Source organism: Dermacentor variabilis, chromosome 4 (genome assembly GCF_050947875.1).
Source record: "Dermacentor variabilis isolate Ectoservices chromosome 4, ASM5094787v1, whole genome shotgun sequence".
Taxonomy (NCBI): domain Eukaryota; kingdom Metazoa; phylum Arthropoda; class Arachnida; order Ixodida; family Ixodidae; genus Dermacentor; species Dermacentor variabilis.
In genome coordinates, this window is record NC_134571.1 from 114,526,334 (window position 1) to 114,541,648 (window position 15,315).

The window sequence follows — 15,315 nt, forward strand, 5'->3', positions numbered from 1 at the left end:
TCCTCCATTGGAAATCAAAAAGCATGCATTTTCATGGCGCATAACGGTGCCTGCTCGAATCGGAGGAAAGCCACTCTCGCCTACACATATATGCCGTTGTTAGAGGCTGCTGAATATTGTAGCATCATCGCCTCCGAGAGTATGCCCGGTCGCTTCGTCCGTAAAATGTGTACATCCGTATGATACGTTACCTTCTTAACACGATTCGTCATCATGATATGTGAATTCTTTTCATTGTGCTCGTTACAATTTGGCCAATGTCGCTAACTTAAGACACCTCCGAACATACGTTTCAGATTACTCCGACAGTGCTGCATTGGTCGCGCAACATAGCCCATAACCCTCATTTCGGCGATGAATGGGCTGTCCTACAATAATCAAACTTTATTTTAACTGCCACTGTTCATATTGTCTCGCAAAGTTGGTCCCACGCTGTTTTGCGTGAGTCCGAAAGACCACTTGGAGACGCCCTGGTCCACATAAAGTTTTCCTTACGAGTAAAGTAACTTCTGGAAATAGAAAACGTGCCCTGTTGAGCGCAATCTACTAGGAAATTTGACTTGGAACAACTGCTTGTCACTGGCGCCACTACGAGCACAAAATTACAAAAGAACACTCACCACTTTGTGCGATGCTTGGAATGAAAAACGTGAGTACGTCCGACGCTCTGATGGAAATCGATCCAAGCTAGCGGCAACCAAAGCCCCTCTTTATTGGTGCCAAATTCGTAAAACCCGCCCTAAATTCTTCCCTAGCACTACGGAAACTTGGTCAGCTCTTGGTTAGGCGCTACAGCAACCTACACTGCGACAACATCGAGAGTGAAATGATCGCTTGTGGCTCAATTTATATCCCCGTTTGCAGGTCAGCTCCACATGTATTTTGCTCACCACGTTATGACGTAGGTGTAGAAACACCTGTTACTATTCCAAGGAAGCGTGCGTTCTCGCTGCCTTACGCTATGCAGATATGTTGTAAAATGAGTACTGCGGTTCATCGCCATCTCCCCAGCTGGATTCAACGAGATATGCATAAAGTGCGCAGATGAGCACTCACTTTACACTTCGGTATTTCTGTTCTTTTGTTTGCGTCAGCCTAAGTTTCATATATCGTGTTTGGCTGGGCAAGATGAAATAGCCGACGTATCCAGGGTTCCTATAACGTAAAACTATCCCAATGTGTTTTTATTCCGCTCTCCTGAGGTCAAATTTGCGTATAATCCAAGACGTAAGCATCAGGCGGTGACCCGTACCGTTGCCTGATCAAACGTTCTATTAATTTATAGGAGGCCACTTTTCATTGCTTTCAAAACGAATAACATTGCTTAGATTGCGCGGTTTTTTGTTTCTAATTGGCTGCCAGGAGATGAGTGCAAGCTCTAGTGGAGAGTATTTCCATGGGGCCGAGCCAGCGCACTGAAAATATGTAACCGGATGAAGAGGGTGGTGCCGGCGTTTGCAATTGGTCCGCTTTTACTTATTTTGGTGGCGGTGGCTGGTCGAAAGTCGCGGCGGCGTGCAACGGAAGGTAATGCAGCCAAAACAGATCCTCAGCAGAGAAGAGTTGGCAGAGTGAGGTCATAAACGTGCCGAACGTAATCGAAAACATTACACGTCCTCGCAGAAAGAGACACTATAGTAGCTTCAGTCGCTTGCACTACGCGTTACAAAACCCCGCACGTTTTTTTTTCTCGTTTTTTAAACTTTAGAAGCGCGGCAGCAGTCATCTCACAGGTGTGTGCAAGCGTGGTACTGCGGACTATACCGTCGCTTGCATGTTTTGTGCTCGGGCGCTAGAAATTCTGTACTGCGTATTTTATCCATCTTATGAAAGTTAACGCAGATGAAAAAAACGATGAGTCACCCTCCAAGTTTGTCTTGGCCACTGAGAAAGCCACGCAAGAACTACTTTGCTTTAGATTCAAGGTCATTGCAGAGTGGATAGTGTTACCAGTGGATTTTCTGAGGGATTGCTCGTTTTTGAACATTGGATAACTAAATGATTGTACTCGGAATACGCGATCTGTCGTTCATATAAAGTGAAGGATCAAGCTGTCACAATGATGACACCCGGTATAATAAATGTGGGGCCAATATCTTTTTGTTCGTTGAAGCGTGTGAGTGCTTGGTGGAAGGCGTGACATCAGTCAAGTGCCTTCAGACCAGGCGCACCACTTCTCCAACGCTGTCTCTACATTTACGATCGCGTACAACACAAAAGCGCCGCAATAAGTGCCCCTCAAATGAGGCCAATAGCTTTCTATGCCGGAATTTCATGACGTGGAGACGAAGAAACCGTCAAAGGGTTTCTTCGAACAGCCTACTCAGTCCCGCATCTACAGCAGCCGATTCATTGAAGAGGGACACGTGTGTACCCTGAAACTTACTCAGTGGTCTAAGTTTGTCCAAAGGTTGGTTGGACCAACCTTGGCAGAGCAGCTTCATGGACTTACCTTTCGTCTCCGCACTTCCCAGTGACTCAGGTAGATGGGAAAGCAATTAGGTAAAAACACGGACGGACGGACGGACGGACGGACGGACGGACGGACGGACGGACGGACGGACGGACGGACGGACGGACAGACAGACAGACAGACAGACAGACAGACAGACAGACAGACAGACAGACAGACAGACAGACAGACAGACAGACCAGCGGGGGTTGCTTAGAGGGTATGGCGTGAATAAATTCATAGTTTAGGGGCGTAAAACCCCGAAATTTAGATATTGTGAATAGATAGATAAATACAAATGTAGTCCCTGGAAAGTGCCCGAAGTACCCTAAGAACGCTACACTTAAAGAATTCAACAGTTCGGAAAACATGTATCGGAGGTACACTGGCTTAATATAGTCGCTAAACTGCGCGAGTTGCTGTAAGCTTTAGGAACACCTTTGCTTTTCTGGAATCGAAGCGATTTTTTTATTCTTATTAGCAAAGGAATGTGGCGCACTTCGATAATTGGAATGGCATGGTAGGCAACCGCATTAGTAAACTGTGCTAACGAGAGGAGTAAATGTTGTTTTTCTTTTCTTAAATTGTCGCGAACCGAAGGCAATTGAGAAAGATGGTAGCCTTGTCAACGTAAGGGCGAAAAAGGGTGGATAAAATATTCAACGGGACTGTAAAGGCGAGTTGAGCATGCGACAAAAGGCGCGAGGGTGAGGAAGGAAAACGAAAGATTTGGGTATTTGCGCACCGCTGGTAGTGACCGTCATCTTCATTACAGTGACATGAAAATAGTAGTAGGCGAGCATGAGTAACCCATAGAAGGACGAGAGGAAACGCAGCGATTATGGTCGGGGTGAGGGGAGGTAGTGAAACAGACGATATCACGCGCTCTTGGCACTGCCATAGGTCACGCATGAAATGAACCTGTGGTTAGAAAATTTCCAACCGATTGACGCCTGTAGACCACGCTTGAAAGCAACGTGCGCTTAAAAAATTCCTACGAGATCCACGCCAGAAGAATACGCAAATTTTTTTTATTAGGATATATTTTTTATGGCGTTTGCTGCACAGAACGTGTTGGTATCGTCATCGCATGTCTACGTCAACAATGGGGCCTGCAGAAACGGCCTCTGCCAGGAGATGAACGCCCGCAAATGACGTCTTCGACGTGCCACAAAAGTGCCTGAAAGCACAGTGAAGAACAAATCCAGGGCGACGTCTGTGCGGTTCAACGTGCGCCTCTCGTTCATCTGCATATTTGCGGCTTCGGCTCGAAGGGTAAGGAAGCTGAGGCTAGGAGGGAGCATCACGTGAAAATTTTGGAATCTAGTAATAAAAGATATATAACTAGATATATAGACTAATGGGAAAAATGCCTCGATATTCAAGCGGTTATTTATAGTCGCCGAGCATGCAGACAATATCCGGGCGAGTTGGGTAGGGTCGATCGTGACAGTGGCGTTACTAAGAGCTACCAGGAACTAAACGAAGTCTTGAGAGATGCTGCAGCCGTGAAGAGCCTATTTCCCACGAAGCAACGTGACGTGAAACACTGCGATGTTGGGAAAATAAGATTCTTTTTCTTTTTTTTTATCTTAGGTAGGGCATTAGGCAATACAGTAACAACAGCTTGATTGCGTATCCCACCGAAAGGGAAGTTAATAGGAGGAGGAGGAAAGAGAAAAGAAGAAGGCAGGGAGGTTAACCAGAATAACGTCCGGTTGGCTACCCTACACCGGGGAAATGAGAAAGGGGAAAGCAAAGATCACAGGGATAGAGAGGAGGGAAGGAAAGAATGAAATTGTGGCAAGTTCGCGTCAGCGAACTTGCCACAATAGCGTCCATCTATACATCCATCCTTAAGTAGGGCCATTTCATTTCTCCTCCTCCGGCAGGTGGGGGCGCTCACACTATCTTCTGTCTTCTTTTAATATCTCGTTGATGCATCATGCGGAAGAACGTACATTGGTCAAACCGGCAGATGCATCAACGAGAGATTAAAAGAGCATCAATTTAACGTCACTAAGGTAATCTCAGGTCATTTGGGTATTCACTGCTGAGATTGTTCCTGCAAACCCATGTTTGAAGGCACTTCCATTCTGTACAAGGCTCATAGCAGGATCACGAGGGAGATTGTAGAGGCCTACGAGATTGCAAAATTTGTGCAAAAGTGCGTAAGCAAGCCTTCGGTGTCACTATCGGAAAAGGAGATACGGTTCCTCGGTTTATCTTTGTAACTACTGTAGTACATGTTTTTCCCTTGTCTTGCACACGTGTTCGGTTCAACGAAATGCACAACTCAATGTTCTTTTTTGCTCTTACGTTTGTTTCCGCTCGCACGGTATATATTGATCGATGCGTGCGAAAATCTATAGTTGAAAGTGAAGCGCTGTGTCTGTGTATCTGTTTCTTTCTACGTCCTCGTCCAGTCGCTCTTATACACTCTACGATGGAGCCTTGCGTGCTGCTCTCGTGGTTCGCGTTTGTTCGGGAGAGCGCGAGACAAAGGAGTTTCGCATAATGGCGGCGTCAAAGGCGACAAGCAGAAGGCTGTACTTTTCCATGACCTGCGATTTGGCTTTGCTGCATGAAGTGAAGCCGCCGAACCCATTCCAGGATCGTGCACGTTAGGAATCCATTCCAAAATATATCATCTTTGTTTTTGATAAAGTGTTCAGTGTGCACTGTTTGAGCGAACAATTTACGTCACGTTGGCGAGATAAACAGCGTCCATAGTTCGACCGATGGTTCGACGCACTGTCGGACGCGGCCAACTAGCTCCGACGCGCCAGGCGTCCAACGACGCTCGCCCGCTTACGCACGTATAGGCATGTCCCTGACGTGACGTAAGCCCTGACGTGACACGCGTTGCTACATTCCGCAAAGCGCTTGCGTGCTGCGTACGCATCGTCATGGAGCAGTACTAAAGCTTTCTAATGTTTTAAGGGGAATGACAACCGGCCAGAATGTGTTAGGAGGCGCTGATGGAAATTAAAAGATCACGATATTGCAACGTGCATTTATTTCTGCTTTACCGTTCACGCGTTTTATCACTTTTGTGCCTACGCGAAGCGACGCGCGCGGCGTCGCTGGACGCGCTGGACGCGTTTCGAATATTCCGCGACGCAAGGTATAAACACGGAACCACCGCTTTCGGTGGCTCAGTCGCACGAACGCCGCTCGCGAGCTTGCTGTTTTCGCCGCCACCGAGTTGTTGGTGCGCTTGCTTTCTGGCAGAAGTTCGCCGAATAAACGCTCTAAGTTCATTGCCCACGTAGTGTCCCTTTCTGTCTGCCTGCGTGCCAGCTAGCTCACCCTCATCTGCGTGGCATTTCGTGGAGGTGCTTATGCATCGGACACGCCACCCGAGCCGGGACACCAGCCCAAGCGCCTCTAGAGCTGGCGACATGGAAGGCCCCTCCTGAGAACACAAGAAAGCTCTAGGTAGGTTCTTCGGGTTCCATGCGTGTTACAGGCATTTTGCCCTAGATTTCCGGAGAATTTCCGAGCCTCTCACTCGCCTTACGAACGCCGAATTGCAATTTACATGGAAGAATCTCCGCGCGATATAGTGATACAGTCGAGCGCGCTGTTCGTGGTTTAATAAGGAATTATAATATTAAATTGGCAAAGAAGCTCTCAAAAACCAGTAAGTGGCTCAAACTGGTGGTCTTGGTACTTCAGATGTAGTTATGAGATTGCTCTACCTAAGTCGGCTGTGGTTGGGTACCGCATGCATATTGCTTAGAATTGCATTTCATATATTATTAGGCGTTTGTGCATTACTCTACGTGTATTACGAAGTAAAAAAAATCCAGCCCTACGAGTTTTGCTCGCCTCGCTCAATGCACGGTGCATGGAGCACATGAGTGCCGCCGTACTTTTTCGTCATTGTAGACCGTCAAATAACCAGTGGCCCCCACCAAGAAAGCCGAGTTCCCATTAAAGACTTTCATTGGTGAGCGGCAGACAGCTGCTGGCTCATAACCGGTGACCCGAGTTCGCCTCAAAGAGGTTCACTGCAGACAAGCACAGCGCAAGTGGAACATGACAAGTGCTCGAAGTATTCGTCAACGAGTTTCTTCGAGCAGTGGTGCCTACCCAGTCCCGCATCTACAGTAACAAATGCGGACGCGAAACCGATTGGTTGAAGAACGGCACGTGTGTACAGTGGGACTCATTCAGTGACCTAAGCTGGTGCAACGGTTGGTTTCGAACCCTGTTACCTTAGCACAGCACGCATGCACTAACCCTTCGACGCAGGACTACCCAGTGACTCAGGTAGGCGGGAAAGCAATCAGATAAAAACACGGACATACATACATACATACATACATACATACATACATACATACATACATACATACATACATACATACATACATACATATATACATACACGTATGTATGTGTACACACATACATGTATGTATGTATACACACATACATACATACATACATACATACATACATACATACATACATACATACATACATACATACATACATACATACATACATACATACATACATACAACCCGCCGTGGTTGCTCAGTGGCTATGGTGTTGGGCTGCTGAGCACGAAGTCGCGGGATCGAATCCCGGCCACGGCGGCCGCATATCGATGGGGGCGAAATGCGAAAACACCCGTGTGCTTAGATTTAGGTGCACGTTAAAGAACCCCAGGTGGTCGAAATTTCCGGAGTCCTCCACTACGGCGTGCCTCATAATCAGAAAGTGGTTTTGGCACGTAAAACCCCAAATATTATTATTATACATACATACATACGTACACACGGACAGACGGACGGACGGAAAGAAAGAGCACTAAGTACCCTAAGAACGCCAATACCTTAATAATTCAAGAGTTAGGAAAACATGAATCGCAGGTACATCGGCTTGATGTAGTCAACAGCAACTTCGCGAGTTGCTGTACCCTTTAGGATCACCTTTGCCTTTCTGGAATCTAAGCGATCTTTTTATTCTTATAAGCAAAGGAATGTGGCGCGCTTCGAGAATTGTAATGGCATGGTAGGCAATCGTATTTGTAAACTGTGCTAACTAGAGCAGTAAATGTTTTTGTTTGTTAAATTGTCGCCAATCGAAGGGATTTGAGAAGGATGGTAGCCGTGTCAACGTAAGGGCGAAGAAGGGTGCACAAAATTTTGAACGGTAGTGTAAAGGCGAGGTGAGGACGCGACAAAGGGCACGAGGGTGAGGAACTGGTAGTGACTGTCATCTTAACGACAGTGACATGAAAATAGTAGAGGGCGAGCATGCGTATCTCATAGAAAGACGACAGGGAACGCAGCGATCATGGGGGGGGGGAGGGGGCGGGGGAGGTAGTGAAGCAGACGACATCACGCGCTCGATGGCAATGCCTCCGCTCGTGGCATTGCCATTGGTCACGCATGGAAGCAACGTGCGCTTAGAAAATTCTGACGATATTCCCGCCAGTAGAGTACGCAGATTTTATTTTGATAGGATAATTTTCTTTGCGTTTGCTGCACAGATCGTGTCGGCATCCCATCGCACGTCTACGTCAACAATGGGGCATGCAGAAATGGCCTTTGGCAGGAGATGAACGCCCTCAAATGACGTCCAAGGTCGATTCAAATAGGTCGCGAAGCTTCGGGCGAAAAGCGGTTCAGTACAGATTGTCACCGACATCAGCATGGGGGGTTATGGGAGCAGCGATTGAAGCGCGACTAGGTTTGGAGGGAACAAACATTGGGAAAGAAAAACGCGTTTTTTAATTCAGACGAGACACCGTTAGATTCATTCAACGAAAATAAAGTTCCTAGTCAATTTTATATATTCGTGACGAGTTAACAAAATGCAAGTTTAATTTTATTATTATTAATAAATGCATTTCTTTTCAGCGCCCATCGCTACAGGGGGCGTTGACGCCACTATCACTCGCAGTGCAGTGCATGTCTTGAAATGGGCAGAAAGGCGCACTCGTATCACTTGTTGAAATACGCCCCCCTCACAGTTTGTGCTTTCTTGCTTGTCGAAGTTTGTCTGAATTTGGTGACGCGGGTAGCTTCATTGCTTCTTAATCTGTTCAATCAAAAGTAGTGAGTTACGACCGCCAGATAATTGTGTAGTTGTTTTGGTGCGACTGCGCTGCCCGACGGGCTTGGCATCCAGCAATAGGATCAGCACTCTACAACTAAAGCTTTCGTCGGCCTCCAATGAAAGTATATTCTGTGCAGGGATGCGATTTCGACAACCGTACGGCTGGCCTTTTCCTGCATCGCTTTCCACGCTGAAAACTCGAAACGCCCATCAAGTCGAATGGCGGGGCATTTGAATATATAGCTCCAAAGGAAGAACAACAAAACAAATTTCGCGCCTTCGAAAACAAAATGACGTCACTTCTGCTTTTAACGGACATGGCGTCACATTATTTTTTCTTCCGCCGGAAGTGTTCCCACCACATACAGATGGCGCTAAGCCCCATGGACCGCCGATGGACCGCCATGTTTTGAACGTATGGGCTCCTATGGAAGCTTCGCTACCAGGTATATTTACCTTGTGACGTCTTCGAGATGCCACAAAAGTGCCTCAAAGCCCTGTAAAGAACAAAGCCAGGGTGACGTCTGTGCGGTTCAACGTGCGCCTTTCGTTCATCTGCGCATGTGCGGCTTCTGCTCACAGGGTAATTAAACTGAGGCTAGGAGGGAGCATCACGTGAAAACTTTGGAACGTAGTAATAAAAAAAAATTTAAACGGAAGGCTTATGGGAATGGTACCGTGGTATGCAAGCGGGAACCTATAGTCGCCGAGCATGCAGACAATATCCGGGCGAGTTGGGTACGGTCGATCGTGAAGTTGGCGATACTAAAAGCTACCAGGAACCAAACAATATTCTGAGAGGTGCGGCAGTCATGTAGAGCCCATTTCCCATGAAGCAACGTGACGTGAACCCCTTTGGTGATGGGAACACAAAATGAGCCGCTCGCTTTCTTCCTTGGGTGCATTTTAATTATTTTCTTGCTTTATTCTTGTGAGCAGCAGATTGGGGCTTTCTTCTTGATAACACAATCCTCAAAGGAAGAAAGCATAAATTATCATCATAACATCTTCAACATCTATAAGGCTAAATGAAGAAAAGAAAAGAAAAAAAATGTGGGAACCACTGACGATGATTACCAATGTAAGCAAATAGCATGAACGAACGAATGAACAAACGAACGAACCAGGAAGGGAGGGAGGGAGCAAGCGAGCGAAGGACAGAACGAACCGACGAACATTTGCTTGCTACTTCCGGCCACCGACCATCGACCATCGAACATTCACGAAAAGGAGCAAAAGATGCAATTCCAGCTACTCGCTTTAAAGTAGCGGCAAGGTACTTAGTAAACCGCTCGGTGGAACGTCTGCCGTCAACAGAAAGTTCACGCTGCAGACTAATTTGGAAAAATAGTAATAGAAATACCGGAACCTGCATCTCTTCATACCATTGTTAACGAAAGCCGACATCTTTCAACGCACATGCCCCTCTGTGACCCCATATTGGCAATTCAGCAGCACTAAAAAATTGTGCGGGTTCTCTTAGGAATGCTTTTGTGAGTAGAAGCATCAGGCTTTAGCACCATCATTGCACTGTAGTTCAGCGAAAAACACTAAAGTCAACTGACACCCTGATATATCTTGTCTGCATGCGGACATGACTATATTTCCTACGAGTCAAGTATCTTTCACTCTTGTGAAAATCCGACCAGATCACAGGCGCATGCGCACCAATTCCGAACCTTCTGCAACATATTAATTGCCACCGCTAGCTGTTTCAAAGATCACGTGCCAGCAATGTACCAAACAGAGATGCGAAAAAGGAAGGAATAAAGAAAGATAGTCACAGCTTCGCCCGAAAGGCGAAAAATCGACTGCGATAGCAAATTATTACACGAAGTAAGGACAGTTGTTTTTATGTAGAAACTGTCTCATGTGGTCACACACGCGCACAAGCGAACATAACAAATCTTTCTCGATGACCGCAGACGCTTGCTATAATAACGCTGGCGTGAGGAAGCGCGGCAGCAGGAGCGAGCGAATGGACCTTCGTGCTGCCCCCCGGTTAAACGCGAACTACGCGGGCAGAGCACTACGCACACGAAGCTCTCAGCGCTCGGCGCACTCTGTCCCCATCGCAGATCGCTTTCAAGGTGGAGTGCGAACGGTCGTGCTCGTCCGCGCCACAGGCAGCGCCGCCGGAGTAGAACCCGACGCTCCAAATATCAGCCGAACGCGGTTGGCCTCAGCGAGCCGCCGTGCCCTCACTTTGTGGACTTGTCGCGGCATCTGGTGGCGGCTGTGATATCTGCGCTAAAGAAATTGAACTTAGATTGCTCCATGGGTTTTATGTGCCGAAACCACGAGTTGACTGTCAGCAGCGCCGTAGTGGGGCACTGCGGAATAAATTCAACAACCAGGGATTCTTTGACGTGTACCGAAATCTAAGTACACGGGCGTTTTCGCATTCCACCCCTATTGAAATGCTGCCGCCGTGGCCGGCATTGGAGTCCACGACCTCGAGCTTACCAGCCCAACACCATAGCCACTGCAGTACCACGGCGGATGCATCAACACTGCATAGCAGAGTGCACAAATATCTCTACATCAAAAGCGTGGACATAAAATGGAGGAAGAGTTGAGGAATGTTGGTAACCAAGTGCACGGTATTTGAAAGTGTAAAAATATAAGCAAGAGTCATCAAAAGAAAGTAAGAAAAGAAAGAGAAAGCAAATTGGATGCAAGTCATGGAAAAAAAAATTAGAAGGCAAGATTAATAGGGTGACACCAAGGGCAGTGCCAAGCTATTCCAGGCTCGAGCTGGTTGTCCATGCACGAATATATACCGGGAAACATATCCGCAACAAATATTCGCATGTGACAGCTGCAGACAAAATCCGTAAGCCATAGATCAAATCCTAATGAAATGCGAAGGTATTAACTGAGCGAGACCTGTAGGGTAACGTTCACTCCCCAGGAGTGCTCGAACCTAAACTGGATGGTGGCATTAACCGTCCACGATTCGAGATAACCAAGAGACGCTTACAGCATTGGTAGAAAGAAAGCAGGGAATAAATGGATAAGAGGCAATCCGTTACAGGTATAGACAGTTTATGTAGAAAAGATGTCCTTTTGAGGGAAATGTACAAATTGTTAACCAGAAGATGCTTTGAGATTGTCAGGCTGTTTCACCAAGAGAGGCGATGATGACGTCTGAAGAAGACTGCATTGATTGAGTAGAGCGACGGTTATAATGCACGTTTTCGCCTACGCGCAGGTAATCGCTTTTTTGTAAAACATCGTTTCCCTTAAAATAAAATTACAACGAAAGAAAATGGTGACCGTAGTATGCAGCGGAACGAGAGAATACATAAAAAAGTAAAGAAGAGCCTTGGCGAAATGCAACCATCAAAATTCTAGTAATGAGACTATGTGGTAGGAGCCTTACAACTTCGTGCGACCTTCTTTTCCTCGCGGAGATTACGTCAAAGCTTTTTAAGCATAAAGAAGAATAAAACTACTTTCACAGCAACGTTCCTTCTCGGCTGGTTTCCCGCTGCAAACGCATGGAATGTCTGGAGAGACGAAAAGGAAGCCGGTGCAATGCAGAAGTCTCAGGGAGAGCATATTTGCCGGATCTTGACGCCTCAGTACTAAATTGTCGGTTATAAGAAAAAAAAATATTTGTGGAAGGATAGAGGCTTTGTCCAGAAATATGTTTGTCATGTAGTTAATCCTAAACACATCAAGGTTTGTGAATTGGCTTTTTTTTAAGCCTTCTCCCACCTGTGCGTAGCAGCCGTTTTCGCGCTCTGAGGTAACGATTATGCAAGATGGTTCAGACATTGAGGATAAGGAATAAGTGTGCTTGTATTGACATCACTGTAGGTGTGAGTGCAAATAAATGTACCCTAGTTTGATAGATAGTTTGAACCTCTGCTAGTTTTGTAAAGACACATTGACCATTCACGTAGAATGGTCGCAGAAGTGAAGCGGCAAGCGAGTCCTACCGTCGTGGGTGAGTGCACGTCATTCCTCGCGATTTTATAAAGTTCTGAAAAAACAACGTAGTGCATATTTCGAAGCGCTTTTCATTTGGTTTGAACAAATGAGGCTGTAACAGCAAGGCTGTCTACACAATAGGCCTACACAATCAGCATCTCTATATCGCTTTCATATATAACGAAAAGGCTTTTGATTCATTAGATGTACAAGGAGTCATAGAGGCATTACGTAATCAAGAAGTACAGGCCCCTTACGCAAATATCTCAGAGGATATCTACAGAGATTACACAGCTTCCTTATTTCTACACAAGAAAAGTAGGAAGATACCTATAATGAAAGGGGTCAGACGAGCAGACGCAATCTATCCAATGCTATTCACTGCGTGCTGGGAAGAAGTATTGCAGCTATTAAACTGGGACAGATTGAGGACTGGGACTGGAATTGATTGATGATTGAATGAATTTGAATGACTGGATGAATAATCAATCTGTTGATTGACTGACGGAATTTAATATTGCTGCTGGCAATGGCAAATGTCGACAAATTTTCCCGCCGGGTTTTCCACGACTATACAATGACGCTTGCTAAAAATCTGAGATGATGCAGATGACAAAAAAGGAAGAGTAATAGCGCCAATTTGACGCTTGCTACAATAACTTCGGGCAAACGCGTTCACTTACAACAAATCGTGTAGTGTTAGACGATTTGTTACAGAAAAAAAAAGAAGCTTCAAGTGAAGCTAAAGGCAAATACAAAGTTGACGCGGACTGTTTAAATACCATTGCAGAAATGTCGCAACCCTTGTTTCGTGTAAAGGAAATACTTAATTCACGAGAAAATAGCATGTGAAGGGTCCGAATACATTTTCCGAAATTCAAATCTCCCGCCACCCTACCGGAGGGGGGGGGGGGAATGATGACTGCGTGCACGCCATCAGCACCCTTTGCTGCCGTCGGTGAGTAAACCGGTGCCCAACAGACGGCGGTAGCTAGCCAACAGAGAGCGGTGAATTCGCCGCTGCAGCTGCTTTCAGGTGAAGCGGCGTAGACCGTTCGGGCATCGCGTGACGTCACATGGAAGTTGAATTTTCTTCTACTTGGATTTTGTTTCGTCTTACCATACAAGGATGTTTTTTGCAACGAGCGGTTGACAACTAGTGACAGTTGAACTGAGGAGTGCTTTCGTCATGAGACAAGTACTTGAATTTCCCGAGGGAGTCTCTAATCGTGTGCTGCATTTACCTCAATTTCTCGATTAGTAAGGCTTTGTTCGTGATAAATATGTTACGAAGCCAACTAATTCCAAAAGGGACATTCTGGTTGGAGCAGAAGACGAAGAAGACGGTTGCTTGCGGTGTGCAAGCTGTCCACCATTTCGGTAGCTGCTGCGTACCTCGTTGTAAATGCACTGTAAACAGTTACGCCTCGCGTCATTTCACGTAACACCTTTGTGGTGGAGGTGGTGGTTGTTCCCTGTACCCATCACTGAGCTCTGCAAAAGCCGCCTCATGACGGTTCCGACCATGTCACTCGGCCTTAGAGATCCTCGAGCACTAATCTATAATATTAGCTTGACCTAATATTTGCCTTTACTGTCCCTTTAAGGTTGCTGAACTCCACTTGAACATCTACGCATTGCGAAGCATGCTTGATTTCGTTGAGAATGGTTGTTATAAATCCTATACGTGTGCTGCATCGAGCGATTACTATATATATATATATATATATATATATATATATATATATATATATATATATATATATATATATAGAATCACAACCATGGAAAGCCGATAGCCTACGAGGTCAAGTCAAGTTGAACGCCAAGGCAAGCCAAATGAAAAAATAATGACCAAGTGATGGTCACGAAATATAGCACATTCGTAATTCGAAGTTATTTGTAGTGTAGAAATGTAGTATCGAACATTATTTAGATTTTTCATTCATTTTGCTGCTCGCAATCGGCTTGCACGTAGCCATACTCTGCATGTTGGCATGCTGCTCCGCAACGACATCCTGGCGCATCATTGCGGAGCAGCCATTGTGGTTTTCTTGAAGAAGACAACATGAAATGACTTGGAAAGATTGGTTGCGCTTTCTAGACGATCACAAGGAAGAAGACAGGACAGGCTCAAACCCGACATGACCGCTGATGCTTGGCATGATGAAGAGAGAACACTAAAGGAAGAGCCCGATGTAGAAGAAATGAAGTTTAGCAGAATGCGTTGTTGGGCAAGTTGGTTCATTGTATTTGGAAAGATTGATTGCGCTTTCTAGACGATCACAAGGAAGAAGACAGGACAGGCGCAAGCCTGTCCTGTCTTCTTCCCAGGCTCAAGCATCAGCCCAAGCTTTAGCGGTCATGTCGGGTTTGCGCCTGTCCTGTCTTCTTCCTTGTGATCGTCTAGAAAGCGCAACCAATCTTTCCAAATACAATGAACCAACTTGCCCAACAACGCATTCTGCTAAACTTCATGAAATGACTTGCTTAAATTAACCTGACAAAGTGGAAACAGATTTCTTTATCTACCGCCCCTTCTTTGTTTAGCCATGAATAATCTACGTTAGCTGTGTCTTAACAGTACTCACGTGCGGGGCAGAAACCTGGAGGCTTACGGAAAGGGTTCTACTTAAATTGAGGACGACGCAAAGAGCTATGGAAAGAAGAATGATTTCCATAGCTCGAATTGAAGAATGAATTTCAGTGCATTCATGAATTATGGGCTCCCAGCTGCAATCTTTGCAGGCAATAGCAAGACAACTTGTAGATTTATTTGTCGTTACATGCGTGCTGGCGCAGCTTATCATAGGCCGGGGCCTGTCTGCAGTATACGCAAAACTGGT